The sequence below is a fragment of the Cnephaeus nilssonii genome (genome assembly GCF_951640355.1).
Source record: "Cnephaeus nilssonii genome assembly, chromosome: 15".
In the NCBI taxonomy this organism is placed as follows: Eukaryota; Metazoa; Chordata; class Mammalia; order Chiroptera; family Vespertilionidae; genus Cnephaeus; species Cnephaeus nilssonii.
In genome coordinates this window covers 60,397,139-60,413,721 of record NC_137086.1, presented here as the reverse complement: position 1 = coordinate 60,413,721, position 16,583 = coordinate 60,397,139, and positions in this window count along the sequence as shown.

The window sequence follows — 16,583 nt, the reverse complement described above, 5'->3', positions numbered from 1 at the left end:
AGCTCAGACATCCTTTCTGACACAGCTCAGAGATTCCTAGTCATCTTGGGTTTGGGAAAATCAGACTTCCCTAAAGAAAACAAGAGCAAGCAGCATTGCTTCATGTTGTGGGGAGGTAGCATAGGAAAGGAGTGCCCGCACTGTGGGAGGAGTGAAGGCCTCTAATGCAGGCTGGAGGGTGCGTCTGTGAGAGAAGGAAGGGGTACAATGGAAGGAAGGAAGGTTCCACCCCTTTCCCTAGCAACAGCAATGGCTGTTCTTTAGCCCAAGACATGAGTTCGGGCTTGCAGCTAAAACACCGCCCACATGGTCCTGGACCAGAGGTCAGGATGCAGAAAAGCCCCTGGGAATCAGCATGGACACTGAGAATGTTTGTGGAGGCATCAGGGCCACTTAAACAGCCCCCTGCAACCAGTTGTTGAAATCTGGGTCAGATACACACACGATCAGAATTTTAGCAGGGTTGGAAAAGAGATGATGTCTAACTTTGTATGCCAAATGCTATATATGAATGAAGTTTGGTGAGAGAACCTGTCTTGCATTTTTGGATGTTTCTAGAAATGCAGGGGTTATACAGTGGTCAAGAATAATTATTTGCATGCCATTAAACTGATTACTAATGAGATCCGTTGCTTCTGCCTCATCATACGGGTTGTTTTCTATCTGTTCTCTGTCAACAGGCTAGAAGCCTGTTATCTGTCATTCATTTTTTCTTCTAAAATTCTCATTCTTGAAATTAAAGTGCAGGATTAATTTACAAAAGTTAGAGTGCCTTCCCGCATGGATCTGTAGAAGGCCTACCTCCAAGTCACCCAATGCTGCAGGCTAATAGCATCACCTGAGCTAGTGCTCCTGTGTTACCAGCTGCCCCTCAAGAAGAGAGACTGGGAACTGGCCCTTGGGCTTCCCTCTGCTGTGCCCCGTGGTGAGCAGAACCAGTCAGTGAACTTGAATGGGAGGTGGTCTCCTGTTTGCTCCGGGGGAGGGGGAAGCTATCTTGGTGCCCAGCCTTGACCGCCCCTCTTACATGTTTTCTCTGTTCCCTGCTAAGTTACAGAGGGTGAAACACCCAACTGCTTGCTGGTAGGTAACTCGGTGAAAATTGAGGCGGGACCTTGACACTTAACTAATGAACAAAAGGAAATGTCACCAGCCTGAGTCTAGAGTTGCTGAGTGCTGTTGAGGTTAAGTCAGATTCCTTACAGAGTTTGTGACGTGTGAGCCTCTTACTGTTAACTTAGCAAAGTTCAGCTTGTTGTTGGCACGTTGATGATGATAATGGCTCCTGGACTGGTTAGTGAAGCGCTCTGGCCTCTAAGAGTCCTTTTCAAACTCTCAGGCCCCAGGTGCAGCCGCCAGCGGGGGAGGAGCACAGCCCCTAAGGTGGTTCTTCCCAGGGGAACTGTGAGCATCTGGGGCCAGGCTCCTGCCAGGCGGCTCCTGCAGGGGGGGAGGGAAGAGGGACGCTCTGTGTCTTGGTGGGGAACTTCTTTGTTTCGTGGAGACTCTTCGTCTTGGTGCCACATGTCATATTCACCCCAGGGCCTCCCCACTAAGGAAGGTCGATGCACCCACGGAAACCATGAACTCGGGTGCCAGAGGAAGGATACCGGCCAACAGGCACTACGTGAGGCCCAGGAGCGAGCAGCTAGAGCCTGGGCACCCCCTCGGGTACAGTGTGCAGAGCTGGCACCGGAGGCTTCAATCCCGACTTCTGTGGGGCTACCTGAACTCGGGGTTCTTATTTCTGTAAAAGAGCATTGGTGAAGCCTCATGGGCAGGTAGAATATTTACTTGCAAAGCTGAACAGCATTTATGTCCCGTGACCATTGTCATCATCCAGCAGACAGAACTGGAGACAGGTGTGGTACTCGGCAGTTTTCCACGTCTCTACTGGCTTGCCTGAAAAGCTCGCTAGTGTTTCATTGTTCAGGTGTGTGTTTGTGCAGTTTGAATGTGTGTGTTCGCGTTCACTGATTCTGATCTTAAATTGGTTTAACGTGTAAGAAGCATGGGCTTCTGGGGCGTCCCTCCCCGCCTGGCCGGTCTGGCTCCGTGGTTAGAAGCAGGCGCCCTCAGACCGTTCTTACGGTGGCGGTTCTGACAGGGTTCTAAACCCCGGGCACCAGCTTAATGACAGTAAACTTGCAGGCGTGTGGCAAAGACTTATGAACCCTCAGATTAATATAGCATTTGTTTCCTTTTCAGAGTTCGTGGGCTGGGAAAGAAAGTACATTAAAAAGATCGGAGAAGGTAACCTGCTTTTCCACATGCACTTAACACATTGTGGACCAGTAGTTTTATTGCTAGCTTGACCCAGTGGCCAGATAAGTTTCTACTGAACGAGTATAAAAACGTTTTACATAAATGTTAAAGGCACGCCTTAAAATTAAATACCCATTGCATTTTGAAGTTATTTATTACATGCTCTTACAAGCTAATATCTTTTTAAAGTATGATACTGTTGCAGAAGACCAAGAAGACCAAGGACGCTTCTGAGGAAGTAGGAGGGACACTGTTTAATAACGCCAGCGGACTCAGGGAACAGCCTTCCAAATCTGAGTGAAGTAACACGCATGGGGCCCTCCCTTATATCTCCCTCCCTGTGATCTTTGTCCCACAAGCATGGATTATGCTTCCGGTCCTTTTCTCGGGCCTTGCAAGAAGGCCCCCAGGTGTTGGGGGTCTCCAGGCCATATCTGGTGGTCTGGCCTGGCGTCAGAGTTAGGAGCCCTCCCTCTGGGCAGTGTACTGTTCACAGTCCAATGGCCTCTGTAACTGGTTCTGCAAGACCAGTGTCTGGGAAAGAGGTAGTGACTTAATTATAGGTTATCAGGAATGTACACTGAGCTTACTGGCCTGGATTCAGATCACTATCCCCAAATATCAGGGCTACATTGGAATTAGCCCTTTTTGCCTCCTCAATACTTTGTAAAACACTGTGTAATATGAAAACATGAGAATTCTCGTGATCCGTCCGCATTAACATCTGCAGCATCACTGCTCACACATTCTAACACAGGCTCCTTTTAGGCTAAAGTGGCCATAGTCATATTCCCGCTAGTCCTTTAAACGGTGTCATTACGGTTATAAAGACACGTCCCAGGAGTGTCTGGGTGCCAATTCCTAAAGTGAACCGACACTGGATCAGGAGTCATTTCAGGTCACTAAGTGTCATTTAGTTGAGGGAAGATTCTAAACCAAAGCTCTCAGTTGACTATCAAATTTCTCCAATTTAAAAAAAAAAATTTTTCTCCAATTTTTTAAAAATTCCTCTAGCTCTTGTCCTGGCTGGTGGTTCAGTTGGTTAAAGCATTGTCCCATGCACCAAAAGGTTTCAGGTCCCATCCCTGGTCAGGGTGGATATGGAAGGGCAACTGATCAATGTTTCTCTCTCACATCGATGTTTCTCTCTCTCCCTTCCTTTCTCTCTAAAATCAATAAACATAGCCTCGGGTGAGGATTTTTAAAAATTCCTCTAGGTCTCAAAGTGTGTACAGTAGAACCTCGAATCTCAAACTTAATTCGTTCTGGAAGGCTATTTGAAAAGCAATTTGTACAGAAACCAAATCATTTTCCCCCCATTAGAAATAATGTAAATTGAATTAATCCATCCAGACCCCAAATTATTCAGTTTTAACCTTTGTTTAATGTACTGTTTATCCTATAAATAAACACTTTAAAAACCAAAAGGACATGAAAATTTGACAAAAAGGAAATGAAATGTAAAGTCAGAAATGAAAATTTACATATACGCTAGAACTTACCTTTAATGTTGAGCTCTATTGCTGACTCATGTGGAAAAGAGTGATGAAGGGATGTCATTGTTTGCAAGGGGAGTCCTTTCCATAGAAACATCAGGTAGCTGTTGTTCTGGGGTCTTCTCTTTCGTCTCTTTGCTCCACTAGAACTTGCTTCAGACTCCCTGGGCTCCTGAATCACCAAAAACCTATCCAATGATGCTTGTTTTTTACTGTGTTTTACACTTGCCTGAAGTGAAACACTGCACTGTCATTGAACAAGATAATCACTCAATTTGCTGTTTCTTTGTCAGAGCAATATCCTATATAATAAAGAGATAATATGCAAACTGACCATCACTCCAACACAGAAGATGGCCACCCTCATGTGGACACAAGATGGTCGCCACAAGATGACCAGCAGGGGAGGGCAGTTGGGAGGGACCAGGCCTGAAAGGAGGGCAGTTGGGGGGACCAGGGCTGCAGGGGAGGGCAGTTAGGGGTGACGAGGCTGGCAAGGGAGAGAAGTTAGGGGTGACCAGGCCTGCAGGGGAGGACAGTTAGGGGTTACAAGGCCTGCAGGGGAAGACAGTTAGGGGTGACCAGGCCAGCAAATGAGGGCAGTTAGGGGTGACCAGGCCTGTAGGGGAGGGTAGTTAGGGGTGACCAGGCCAGCAGGGGAGGGCAATTAGGGGCAATAGGGCTGGCAGGGGAGCAGTTAAATGTCGATCAGACTGGCAGGGGAATGGTTAGGGGGTGATCAGGCTGGCAGGCAGAAGCAGTTAGGGGCAATTAGGCAGGCAGGCAGGCAAGCGGTTGGAAACCAGCAGTCCTGGATTGTGAGAGGGATGTCCAACTGCCCATTTAGGCCCAATCCCACTGGGTTTAGGCCTAAACAGGCAGTCGGACATCCCTCAAGGAGTTCCAGATTGGAGAGGGTGCAGGCTCGACTGAGGGACATACATCCCCGTGCACAATTTCATGCACCAGGCCTCTAGTTTCTCAATAAAACTTTGCATTTCTCCCTATTTCCCAAGCATTTGCAAGATTAGTGAAGTGGGAATATGCTCCCTGCCCTCCGCCTCTGAAGAGAGCTCCTCAGTGGCTGTCTCTTGCTGCTCCCTCTGAAGGTCCTGGAGTTCCTCAGTGGTCAGCTCAGTGGTAAGGTCCTCCAACATCTCCTTCCCATCATCATCATCCACCTCCAAGCCCATGGACTTGCTCAGAGACACAATGGCCTCCACAACAGACACCGGCTCATCCTCAAAGCCCTCAAAGTCTCTTAAAGCAACAAACTCAGGCCACAGTTTCTTCCAGGCTGATTGCATGCTCCTGGAAGACACTTCCCCCCATGCTTTTTCTATGAGCCTCAAGCCAGTGAGGATATTAAAATGTTCCTTCCAACCCTAGCCAGTTTTGCTCAGTGGATAGAGCATCAGCCTGGGGAATGAAGGGTCCTGGGTTCAATTCCTGGTCAGGTCACATGCACAAGTTTCAGGCTCAATCCCCAGTAGGGGGTATGCAGGAGGTGGCCGATCAATGATTCTCTCTCATCATTGATGGTTTTATCTCTCTCTCCCTCTCCTTTCCTCTCTGAAATCAAAATATATTTAAAATAAGTAAATAAAATGTTCCTTCCAGAACTCTCTGAGGGTTAAATTATGTTCAGAGGTCACCTCAAAACACCTGTTAAATAGTATCTCTGTGTCAAGTTTCTTAAAGTTAGAAATGACCTGCTGGCCCATGGGCTGGAAGAGAGGAGTGCTGTTAGGTGGCAAGAACCTGACAGTGATAAAGCTGTACTCCTCCACCAACTCACTCTCCAAGCCCGGGGGGTGGGCAGGATCCTTGTCCATCCCAAGTGTCCTGAGTGGCAACTGTTCTTCCCAGAGGTATTTCTTCACACTTGGGCAAACACTTCATGAATCCACTCAATAAAAAATTGCCTGATTACCCAGGCTTTGCTAAAATGAGCCTTCCACATCACATGTACCTTGTTTCTCATGACATTATCTTTCTTGAAAACCCCTGGGTTTCCAGAATGGTAGACGAGTAGAGGCTTCATTCTGAAGTCCCCACTCGCATTCCATGCAACAATAACATCAGCCTGTCCTTCACTGGCTTGTGTCCTAGCAATGACTCCTCCTCCTGGGTGACGTAGGTCCTCGTTGGCATTTTCTTCCAGAAGAGGCTTGTCTCGTCACAAGTGAACACTTGTTGGGGAACAAATCCTTCAACCTCTATATGTTCTTGAAATTCTGTCATAAAATTATCAGCAGCTACTTTGTTAGGACTGGCAGCCTCCCCATGCCTCGCTACACTATGAATGCCACCTCTTTTCTTACATTTATCGAACCACCTCCTACTAGGCTTAAATGAATCTCTTTCAGCGTTCATCCCAGGGTGTCTTTCAGGAGGTCAGTATGCAGCAACTTCGACTTTTCACATATCATTGCACCCAAAATGCTATCACCTGCTAACTGCTTTTTGTTTATCCAAATCAACAACAATTTTTCTACCTCTTTACTTGCCGGTGATGAGCATTTTCACACCCTTAGCAACATCAGCACTCTTGATGGCCTCTTTATGTTTTAAAATTGTGTTAATGGTTGATTTCTGCCATACTGGGTAGCCAGATCAGACATGCAAACACTTGTATTATACTTTGCAATCACTTGGTTTTTAAGCTTTATTGTTCTCACAACTTTCCTTTTCACTTTGCTGCTGTCACTAACTTTCTGACTTACTGTATGTGTTTAACAATAATAAGCAGCAATAAAAGCAAAAACACAAAAATATTCACAGCACAATTTCCTGTGATGTTAGATCTAGGTTTAGTAGTAAACTGACTCATACTCACACACTCTCTCCTTTGTCGCCTGACAGACTGATCATACAGGTGTCAGCATGAAAGGGTTGTTGGGTCCAGAGGCAAAGTTTTGTTTGGCAACCAAGACATTTTTCCAGGAACAGTTGGTTGAAAACTGAATTGTTCAAGATAGGAGATATTTGAGAACCGAGGTTTAATTTATCCTTCATATCAGGTAAGAAGAAGGAAAAAGAAAACTGGCCTGAGCCCTGTCATACATTGAAAATGGCACATCACATACTCCCATTGCCATGGAAACATAGTCATCACAAACCAGCAGCACTGTCCCCTTCAGTGAAGCACCTTGACTCCCCTCTAGGGTTCAACAGACTGTTCAGGAAAGGGCCACATAGTTGGTATTTTTGGCTTTGCGGGCCCTATGGTCTCTGTCACAGTGACTCAACTTTGCCATTGAGTATGTAAATATCTGAGCGTGGCTGTTTCTATAAAACTTGGTTTATAAAAAGAGGCAGTGGCCACATGAACCCATGGGCTGTGGTTTCTTGGCTTCTAAAGTATTAATTATCTACAAACTAAAAAACCTAAATTTTTTTAAGTGTCCATATTGTAACCTTATTTGAGCTTCCCTTTGACCTTTGCTAGAATTGGCAGGCTCCATGCTATTCTGGTGCAGCCATGGACAGTCCGTGTGGGGGCTGAGTGACAGTCTACACTGCAGTCCTTTCTCTGGATTTCACACAGAGCACGTGCGGCCCTTCCCTTGTACACTTCATCGTCTGATGTGCTGTGATGGAAGTAAGGGGCACAGCTGGTTTCACGTTGTGTTTAAGTTGCATTTACTTGGACCCACACCCTTGTCACCAGAATTAGACTTCAGTGTCCATTCTCCTTGGGGGGATGTGTGAGACACCCTCCGTGCCTTACCAGAGCCCTGGTCTCGAGGAGTCACCCGCAGCCCCGCCCCATCCCACCCCATCCCACCCCACCCCGGGGAGAACAGCTCCTCGCTGCTCCACGCTGCTCCACAGTGACTCTGCGGTTGACCAGTTGACTGGTTTCCACTGAGAGGGGCTGCTTCCTGCTTCGTCCTCACCATGCACTGTGGCACCTCCACCCCACCCTTAATGGCTTTTAGCTAACAGAGTTCATGGACTTTAACACTTGAATAATGATGCAGGTCCATTCACAGTGACTTGTGGTGTTTCCCAGAGATAGTTCCTGGAGGCTGTGTTTCCCCAGGTTTACCAGGACAACGTGGTCCCCCTTTCCTTGGGCCCATGCCCTCCCCAGCTCTGCTCCTGCTGGGCAGGAGAGGGGGGGATGGTGCAGGAGACTTTAACCCTCTCTTAGGGCCCTGCAGTCTTGTCTGAAGGAACATGAAACCATATCATTCCCCACTGTGAAGTCATTTTTCTGTAGAATCTTTAATTCCTAAGCTCCATCTTTTATAAAAAAATATATTTTTTTTCACTTATTCTTAGCATTAAGCCAGAGTTGAGCATTTTGAATGAAAGAAACTATTGCTGGTGAATTCCCTTCAGAGACTTAAGGCAAAGAAGATTCTTGGGCTGTCTTTCTGGTTCATTTGAAGGCTTCATGATTGACAAGTGTGGGCAACTTCTAGTTTCTGACACATGAGAAAACCGTGGGACACGGGGAGCCAGTTTCAGAAATGCTTAGTCTAAATAAAGGGGCAGTTCACAGAGTGCCTCTGCCAGCAAGACTCCGGTCCTCTCCCCAGTCAGTGGAATCTTTCTTTTTAAAAATGAAATCTCTCTGCAGTTTAAATGCCATGTTTTAGCTTCCAAAACAGGAAGAGGTTGTCAAAGAGCCAAAAACATCCTGGAAGTGAGTCCTGGGGGCCGCATCAGGGAGGATGACTCAGCAACACTGCATGCCTGGCGTGCAGAGAGGAGGGGGGTCAGCAGCAGGGCGCCCACAAACACAGGGCCTACCTGTGAGGCCTGGGACTCCCCACATCAGATCATGTGGGTCAGGGCAGGGATTCTGAACTGTAAATGAGGAACCCACTCCCCACAGCCTCCCGGTGTCTTCTAACTGCTAGAGTGTCCTGTCCATCGGGTCTGGGTGCTGGGATGGCGCGGGGGCGCATGTACCAAAGAGCAGGAACAGCCTCTGCCCTCACGGTTTCATGGTGTGAGGAGGGCAGAGCTCACAGGAGCCCCCTGAGGTACAGAACGCACCACGTGCGGGCGGGCGGAGCAGGTTTGAGACCGAACCCGAGGCCCCTGGGGCCTTCGTGAAAGGGACGGAGCTGGGAGTCCCGGCTGAGGCTGTCTGCTTGCCTGCCTGCCTGCCTGCCTGCCTGCCTGCCTGCCTGTCTGTCGGCAGCCGCACTGGGGGTCCTGTGCGTGGCCAGCTCACCTTCCTCCGCGTGAACGTCCTCCGAGGGGGGCCGGAGGGGGTCAGAGCCGCTGTCCCCTTGTCCCCTGGCGGCTTTGGGTTGCTCCTCAAAACCGAGTCCGCGACAGCACCCTCTTCCTGCGCACGGGCTTCTGAGCGCAGAGCCGCCCCTCGCGCCCCTGTTGGGGTGTGTCCCGGAGCACCCGATGCCCTGGCACAGCGCCAGGCGGTGGGGGCGGGGGGGCAGCCCCGACAGGCTCTCTGTCCTATCAGCGCCCCAGGGGACGGATCCCACAGAGGAACCGCGAAGGAAGGAACCAGAGGGAAGGTGCCCGCTGCAGGGCCCGTCACGGCTGCGGTTACATTAAACCCAGCAGCGCTGTGGCCTGCGATGTCCCAGCACTGGGCCTGCGCAGAGCAGGCGGCCATGGACCACAGTGGGCATTCCTCCCCGCCCGCGGCCCCCTCCCTGCACCTCGCTACCTGACTTGGGGCACCTCATAATATGGACTGGGTTTTGGATGGGCCCCTCACGGTCTGAGCTCCCGGTATTCGCTCTCTAGCGGGTGGGTTAGATAGCCTGGTCCCCTCAGCACCCAGGCTTGCTGTCCGAGTCTGGGTGTTTGATGGCTGATCAATAGACTGGGCAGGGAGGCGGGCTGGGTGCAGCCTGGAGTGAGGGCCAGGAAGGGCTGTGCCTCCAGGTGGGAAGGGGCTCAGGGCTGCGACTCCCGCGGAACGAAGCCAGGTCTGCGGCCGCAATGCCAGGCGGAGTCACTGTGGGACTCAGCTCAGCCTCAGGGTCCGGTCCTGTGTCTTGCAGCCTTTTTCCGGCTCTGGAGGCAGGCTGGACCTTAACCTGTTCGTGTGCGTCTGGCTTTGCCAGCAGATTACTTGGCAGAACTTTGTCCTTTCGAAGAGGCCACTTCGGGGAAGCAGGAAAGGCTCCCAGCTTTGCGAGCCCTTCCCAGGTAGGCGTTTCTGCACGGCCTTCCCTGAGTCCTCCCTCTAGAGGCAGCCCCGTGTGTGAGGCAACACTGAGCGAGGTTAGAATGAAGCCAATGCAGGAACAGTGAGGAGCAGAGCTGACAACACAGGATCGAGGTCCTTGGCCCCTGTGTGATCCCTGGGTCCAGTTCATCTGAAGACCACATTCCTCGGACCCGCTCGCCTGCGGAGGTAGCAAGTTCCCTCCACGGTTAACCGGAATGCCTCCTTCTAACCTTTCAATGGAGGCCGCCCAATGGCTACACCTGTCCCTTCCTTCCCCAGGCCCCTCAGGATTTCCCCTGGCCTCCTGCCCCTTGTCAGGTGACCAAGAAATCTTCTCTGAAAGCTGTGTACAGCAATTTATGGTGGGAAGAGAGCTTGAGGAGCAGTACTAAAAGATAAAAGCAGTTGTACCAAAGTCTCTATGCCTGAGAGTAGATTCAATCATTTGAAGCATGAATTAAGTGCCTACTGTGTGCCGGCAGTATTAGCTGTGAACCAAGTGACTGCTCTCCCGAAAGCAGCATCCTGGGGAGAGACAGCAATGGGGACACAGATACAGATGAACCAATAGACAGGGGTACTGGGTGGTGACAGTGCTGTGCAGAGAATCACAACAGGCCTGCGGAGCCCTGTTCTGGTCAGACAGGGTGGCTCTGCCTCCTCTTCCTCCCGCTGAGGGCAGCCAGAGGCCTGGGCAGCATCTGAGGACTCGAAGCAATAAATGGGAGCAGGGAGTTGGGAAGGAAACCAGAACTCAAACACCACCAAACTGGTGGAGGCCCCATTCTCCTCCCTCTGGGCTCAGAGACAGCATGGGCCTGGGAACTGCACAGGAGACGGACAATCAGCTCCCGGCAAAGCCTCGCTTGCTGGAGTGAGGAATGGAGACGAGCCCGACAGCCAGAGCATAGAAGCCCCTGCTATTTGTGTGTTTTCCATCTTTGCCGCCCGGCCCAGCAGTCTAGTGACAGTAATCATAGCAACGGCAGTGGCAGCCGGACAGGTGACCAGAACACTGAGGGAGGGGGACCCTTCACTCTGACCAACGACTGCAGAACTAAGAACACAAGGGAATCCCTGTTGTCTCTCTCTCTCTCTCTCTCTCTCTCTCTCTCTCTCTCTCTCTCTTCCTTTCACTCTGTATATATCATGTTGCTTTTTGGAGCAGGGGAACTAAACCCTGACTTTTTAGCCAGAAGACTAAGGTGAGGGGAGAGGAGAGCTTATAGGAAGGGGTAGGGGACAAAGAAAGTGACCATGAAAAAATATATATGAATGTCTAAACTCAGCCCAAAGGATTTTAGAAGTGAGCTTCCAGGCCCAAGACTAGCACACAAACCAAAGAGATTGGAATAGCCCTGTGAAGCCTTAAAATCTAAACTGATGCCCTGACCAGGTGGCTCAGTTAGTTGGAGTACCCTCCCATACACCAAAAGAGGTTGTAGGTTCAATCCCTGGTTGGCATGCATCCAGGTGGCAACCGATTGATGTTTCTCGTGTCAATATTTCTCTCTCCTTTTCTCTCAAAAAAAAAAAATCAATGAAAACATATCCTCGAGTGAGGATTAAAAACAAAATTGTTTAGTGGTTATAGCCCAGAAAAGGCAGATGGGAACTGGCAGCCTGAACCGAACCAAGATGATTTTTTAAAAAATCAACATTTCCGTAGGATTTAAACAAGATCCATAGTCTCAAAACAATATTGAAAATGCTCAGGATACAATCCAAAATTACTTGGTATTTGACACAGGAGAATCTCAATGTCTGTCAAGGGCATGTACCTTGGTTGTAGGCTCCATCCCCAGCCCTGGTTGGGCCTTGTGTGGGAGGCAACCAATCAATGTGTCACTCCCACATCTATGTTTCTCTCTGTGTGTGTGTCCCTTCCACTCTCTCTAAAAATCAATGGAAAAATATCCTCAGGTGAGGATTAACAAAAAATAAATAAATAGATAGAAATAAAAAATACAATAACCAAAATGAAAACAGTCATTGGATGGACTCGGTAACAGAAAGCAGAAGACAGAGTCAGTGAACTTTCAGATAATTAAATAGATCCATACACTGTAGGTAGGTCAATGTAAAGCAGCCTATGGATCAATATAAATGGTCCAGCTGAACAACAGAAAGGAAATAGGTTGAAAAATGAAGCCCCAGGAACCTGTGGGACCATACCCAAAGGCCTAACTTTCTTGTCATCAGAATCTCAGTAGGGGAGAGAAAGAGCGTAGTACAGGAAAAAAAAACTTTTTTAAAGAAATAATGTTTAAAAACTTCTTAAATTTGATGAAAGATATAAAGTTACTGACTCAAGAAGATTAGTGGGCACCAAACAAGATAAAATCACGGGAATCCATGCCCATCCATATCACAAACTTGTAAATGTAAAGACAAAGAAAATATCTTGAAAGTCTGAGAAAAACAATGCATCAAATATAGGGAGCAATAATAGGATAACTGTGAGTTTCACTTCAGAAACCAGAAATCATAAGGCAGTAGAACATCTTTATTTTTTGCATTTAAATATGCTTTTATTGATTTTAGAGAAAGGGGAAAGGAGAGGGAGAGAGGGTGGGAGAGAGAAACATGGATGTGAGAGTGTAACATTAATTGGCTACCTCCAAACACACCCTGACTGGGGATCAAACCTGAAACCTGGGCATGTGCCCTGACTGGGAATTGAACCAGCAATCTTTCAGGCACGGATGAGCCTCAACCAACTGAGCCACACTGGCCACGGCCAGTAGAGCATTTTTAAAGTTCTGAGTAAAAGGGGCAGAGGAGGACCAAAACAAAACAAAACAAAACCTGTCAACCCAGAACTCTATGTTCTGTAAAAAATATTCTTGAGGAATACAGGTGAAATAAAGACAGTATCAGATTGTGCTCACTTAGGCAGCACACAAGCTAAAATTGGAACAATGCTGGGAAGGGTAGTTTAGCTCTACACAAAGGTAACACAAATTTGGGAAGCATTACATATTTTATCACGTAGAGCATGGTGACTATAGTTAATAATACTATTATTGCATATTTAAAAGTTGCCAAGCGAGTGAACCTAAAAGTCCTCATCACACACAAAAACATCTTCTAATTGTGTGGTGACCATTTCACAATATATACAAATTTTGAATAATAATGTTGTATGCATGAAACTAACATTGAAGTCAATTATACCTCAATAAAAATACTGCAAAAGACATTCTCTGATGGAAAACTAAGAATTTGTTGTCAACAGACTTGCTCTAAAAGAAGCATTTATGGAAGCTCTTCAGACAGAAGGGAAATGATACCAGAGGGAAGGCTGGAACATTAGGAATGAAGGAACAGCAACGGAAATGGTAAATATCTGGGTAAATGAATAGATGATTTTTCTCTTAAGTTATTTAAAATAGTTATGATGGTTGAAAGCAAAAATTATTATATTGTTTAATGGGGTTTTCAATACATATATTTATATATATTCACATATATATTATACACATGACAACTATACATGGAAAGCAAGAGGGTAGAGGGACCCATATGGTTATAAGGTTTCTACATTCTATTTGAAGTGGCAAAATATTAATTCTGAGTAGACTGAAAGTTAACTATGTATATTGTAACTCCTAGAGTAGGTTCTAAAGTCTAAACAATGTTGAGACATAGTCAAAAACTCATATATGAATTAAAATGGAACACTTAAAATATTCAAAAAATTCAAAAGCATGCAGGAAAGAAGAAATAAACAGCAAACAAATGAAAACAAAAATAAATAAACAAAATGATAGACCTAAATCTAAACATATCAATAATTATGTTAAATGTAAAAAGTCTAAACACACCAATTAAAGGCAGCAAATTTCAGGAGGATTGGCGGTGGGAGGTGGGGGGAAAACCCAAGTATATTTATAACCACACACATAAAAAACACTGAAAAACCTTATAGTTACATGGATAAGTTAAAAGTAAAAGGGTGGAAAAATACATACCATGCAAACACTAAGTGTGATAAATATACATGCAAACATCAATTATAAACAATGGGACTTGCCTACTTGTCAAAGCTTTACCACTTTGTGAAATTGCTTGACATTATCTGTGAAAGACACATACCATGTCACTCACAGTTCCATGTCTCAGATATTACCAATAGAATTAGCCCTAGACAGTTTGGCTCAGTGGATAGAGCATGGGCCCGTGGACTGAAAGGTCCTGGGTTTGATTCCGGTCAAGGGCACGTTCCTTGGTTGTAGGTTCCCTGGCCCTGGTCTGAGTGTGTGCAGGAGGCAACCAATCCATGTGTTTCACTCACATCAATGTTTCTCTCTGTCTCTCCCTCTCTCTCCCACTTTCTCTAAAAATCAATGGAAAAAATATCCTCGGATGAGGATTACCAAAAAAAAAAGAAAAAAGAAAAGAAATGTACACACAGGTGCACCAAAGGACTTGTTCTAGAATGTTCCTGGCCATGTTATAACACAAAGTTGTAAAAACTTGAGTCTATAAACAATAACATGGATAAAGTGTAAAATATCCATACAATGGAGTACCATGCAGCAGGGAGCAGTCCACAAGGGCATGAATGAGTTTTGCAGCATCATGTTGAGTGAGACAAGCCAGACACAAAGGAATCCACTCAGAAACAGACAAAACCAGCCTATTTGGTTAGACATCAGGAGAGCAGGTGTTTTGAGGAGGGTGAGAGAAATGATTGAGAGGAGCCTGGCAATATTCTATCTTTTTTCTTTTTTTAATCCTCACACAAGGACATGTTTTTATTGATTTGTAGAAAGAGAGAGAGAAACATCAATATGAGAGAGAAACATCAATCAGTTGCCTCCCATATACTCCCCACTGGGGATCAAACATGCACCTAGGTACGTGCATTGATTGGGAATTGAACCCCCAACCTTTTGGTGTATGGGACGACACTCCAACCAACTGAGCCACCCGCCAGGGCAGTGTTCCGTTTCTTGCTCTAGGTGGTAGTTTCATGGCCTGTATGTTTTGTGCACTTTTCTGTAAGTGTATTATAAATCAGTATAAGTTTTGAAAAAAATGTTTGAAATTTAAAATTAGCACGGAAGTATTAACAGGGAGGTGCTGATCTTGCTGTGGGAAGAAAGAGAGCCAGAAGAGAAGTGGTTTAAGGATTCGAATTAGGTAAACAAGTACTTATGAAGCATTTGCCATATACCAGAAATGTCTTATAGGTTTTCATATATATCATCTCATTTAATCTGCCCCAATTAACAAACGAGAAAATGGCGACAATGATTGTGATCAAGTAATGTTGGAGTGATGTTCAGGATTAACTCCTAATTCTCAGTGCCATGAGGTGGAAACCAGGGACCTCTGTGTAGACACCCTGCCTCTTCTCTTAGCAGACTCTGACCTTGTATCCAAGGGCATTCCTGCCCCAGCCCCTGAGATACCTGGATTATCCTGGAAGGCGAAGATGCTCTTACAGCTCTAACTTCCATCTCTTCTAGAACCTTACTGCCTGACGTGCCTTGTGAATTATATAGTTTTCTTATAAATAGCTTAAGGAGAGTGTGCTATACTTTGTTGAATATAATAAAACTAGAGGCCCGGTGCATGAAAATTCATGCACTGGAGGGGGGTTCCCTCAGCCCAGCCTGCCCCCTCTCACAATCCGGGAGCCCTCAGGGATGGGAGGCGACCCAGTGATCAGGGGAAGGCGATGCTCCATCATACCTCTGCTGCTGCCACTGCCAGCAGCACAAGCCTCAGCCGGCCCTGGTTACCTGAGCCTCGGGCAGCCCTGGGTGGCTGGGCAGCCACCATCTGAGGTTTGTTTGTGCCTCTGGCCGGCCCTGGGCGGCTGGGGGTCTGAGGGTACTGGGGGACTCCAGTGGCAGGCACGTGGAGCGGCCGGGCCCACCCACCATCTGCTTTGAGGTTCACTCAGTGGCCTATTGCCACTCCTTGCAAGGCCTTTGAACCCCCAACCTGGGCTTTGTTTTTTCTAACCCCTGCCTCCCCCCACCCCCCACCCTGGCTCTCCCCAGACCAATCAAAGGCCGGCCCACCATCTGTGCCAGGTTGGGCAGGCCTGAAAGTCACTGCTTTTGCTGAGGAGCAGGCGCTGGTCTCTTGAGGAGGACATCTCATTACTGGAGCACATAAGGCAGTTCTTCCCTCATCCCTCCACACCAGGGCTGAGGCTGAGGCCACGAGGCCAAGGAGAAGGAACCCAACCCAAGCAGCCAGCAAACTCTGGGTGCCAGGCCTTTCAGCAGGTGGTTGGTTCTAAGGTAGAGAGGAAAGGGCTCATCTCCACAGATAGTGAAAGGAGTTGCCTGGCCGCCAAGTCACAGTCCCTGTGCTGGCCAGCAGGCAGGAGGAGGCAGGAAGGAACTGCTTGGCCCAAAGCCTGGCTCCTGGCCACACTGGCTGGGAAGCCAGGCTGGGAAGCCAGGATGGGGCGGGAGGAGAGCTGGGGCTTAGGGCAGCACCCCTCGAGCTGGGCCATTCTGGGGTGCCTGCTAGGGCAGATTTCTCCCAGAGATGGTGGTCTCCTCCATCCACTGTGCTGGGGAGAGAGGAGGGTCAGGAAGAGGGTGCAGAGAAAGAAGGAAGCACCAAGTCTCTGGGGAGGGAGCTGGAAGTGAGGGCTGCTTCTCTCCCTCTGGTTTGAGGCTGAGGGT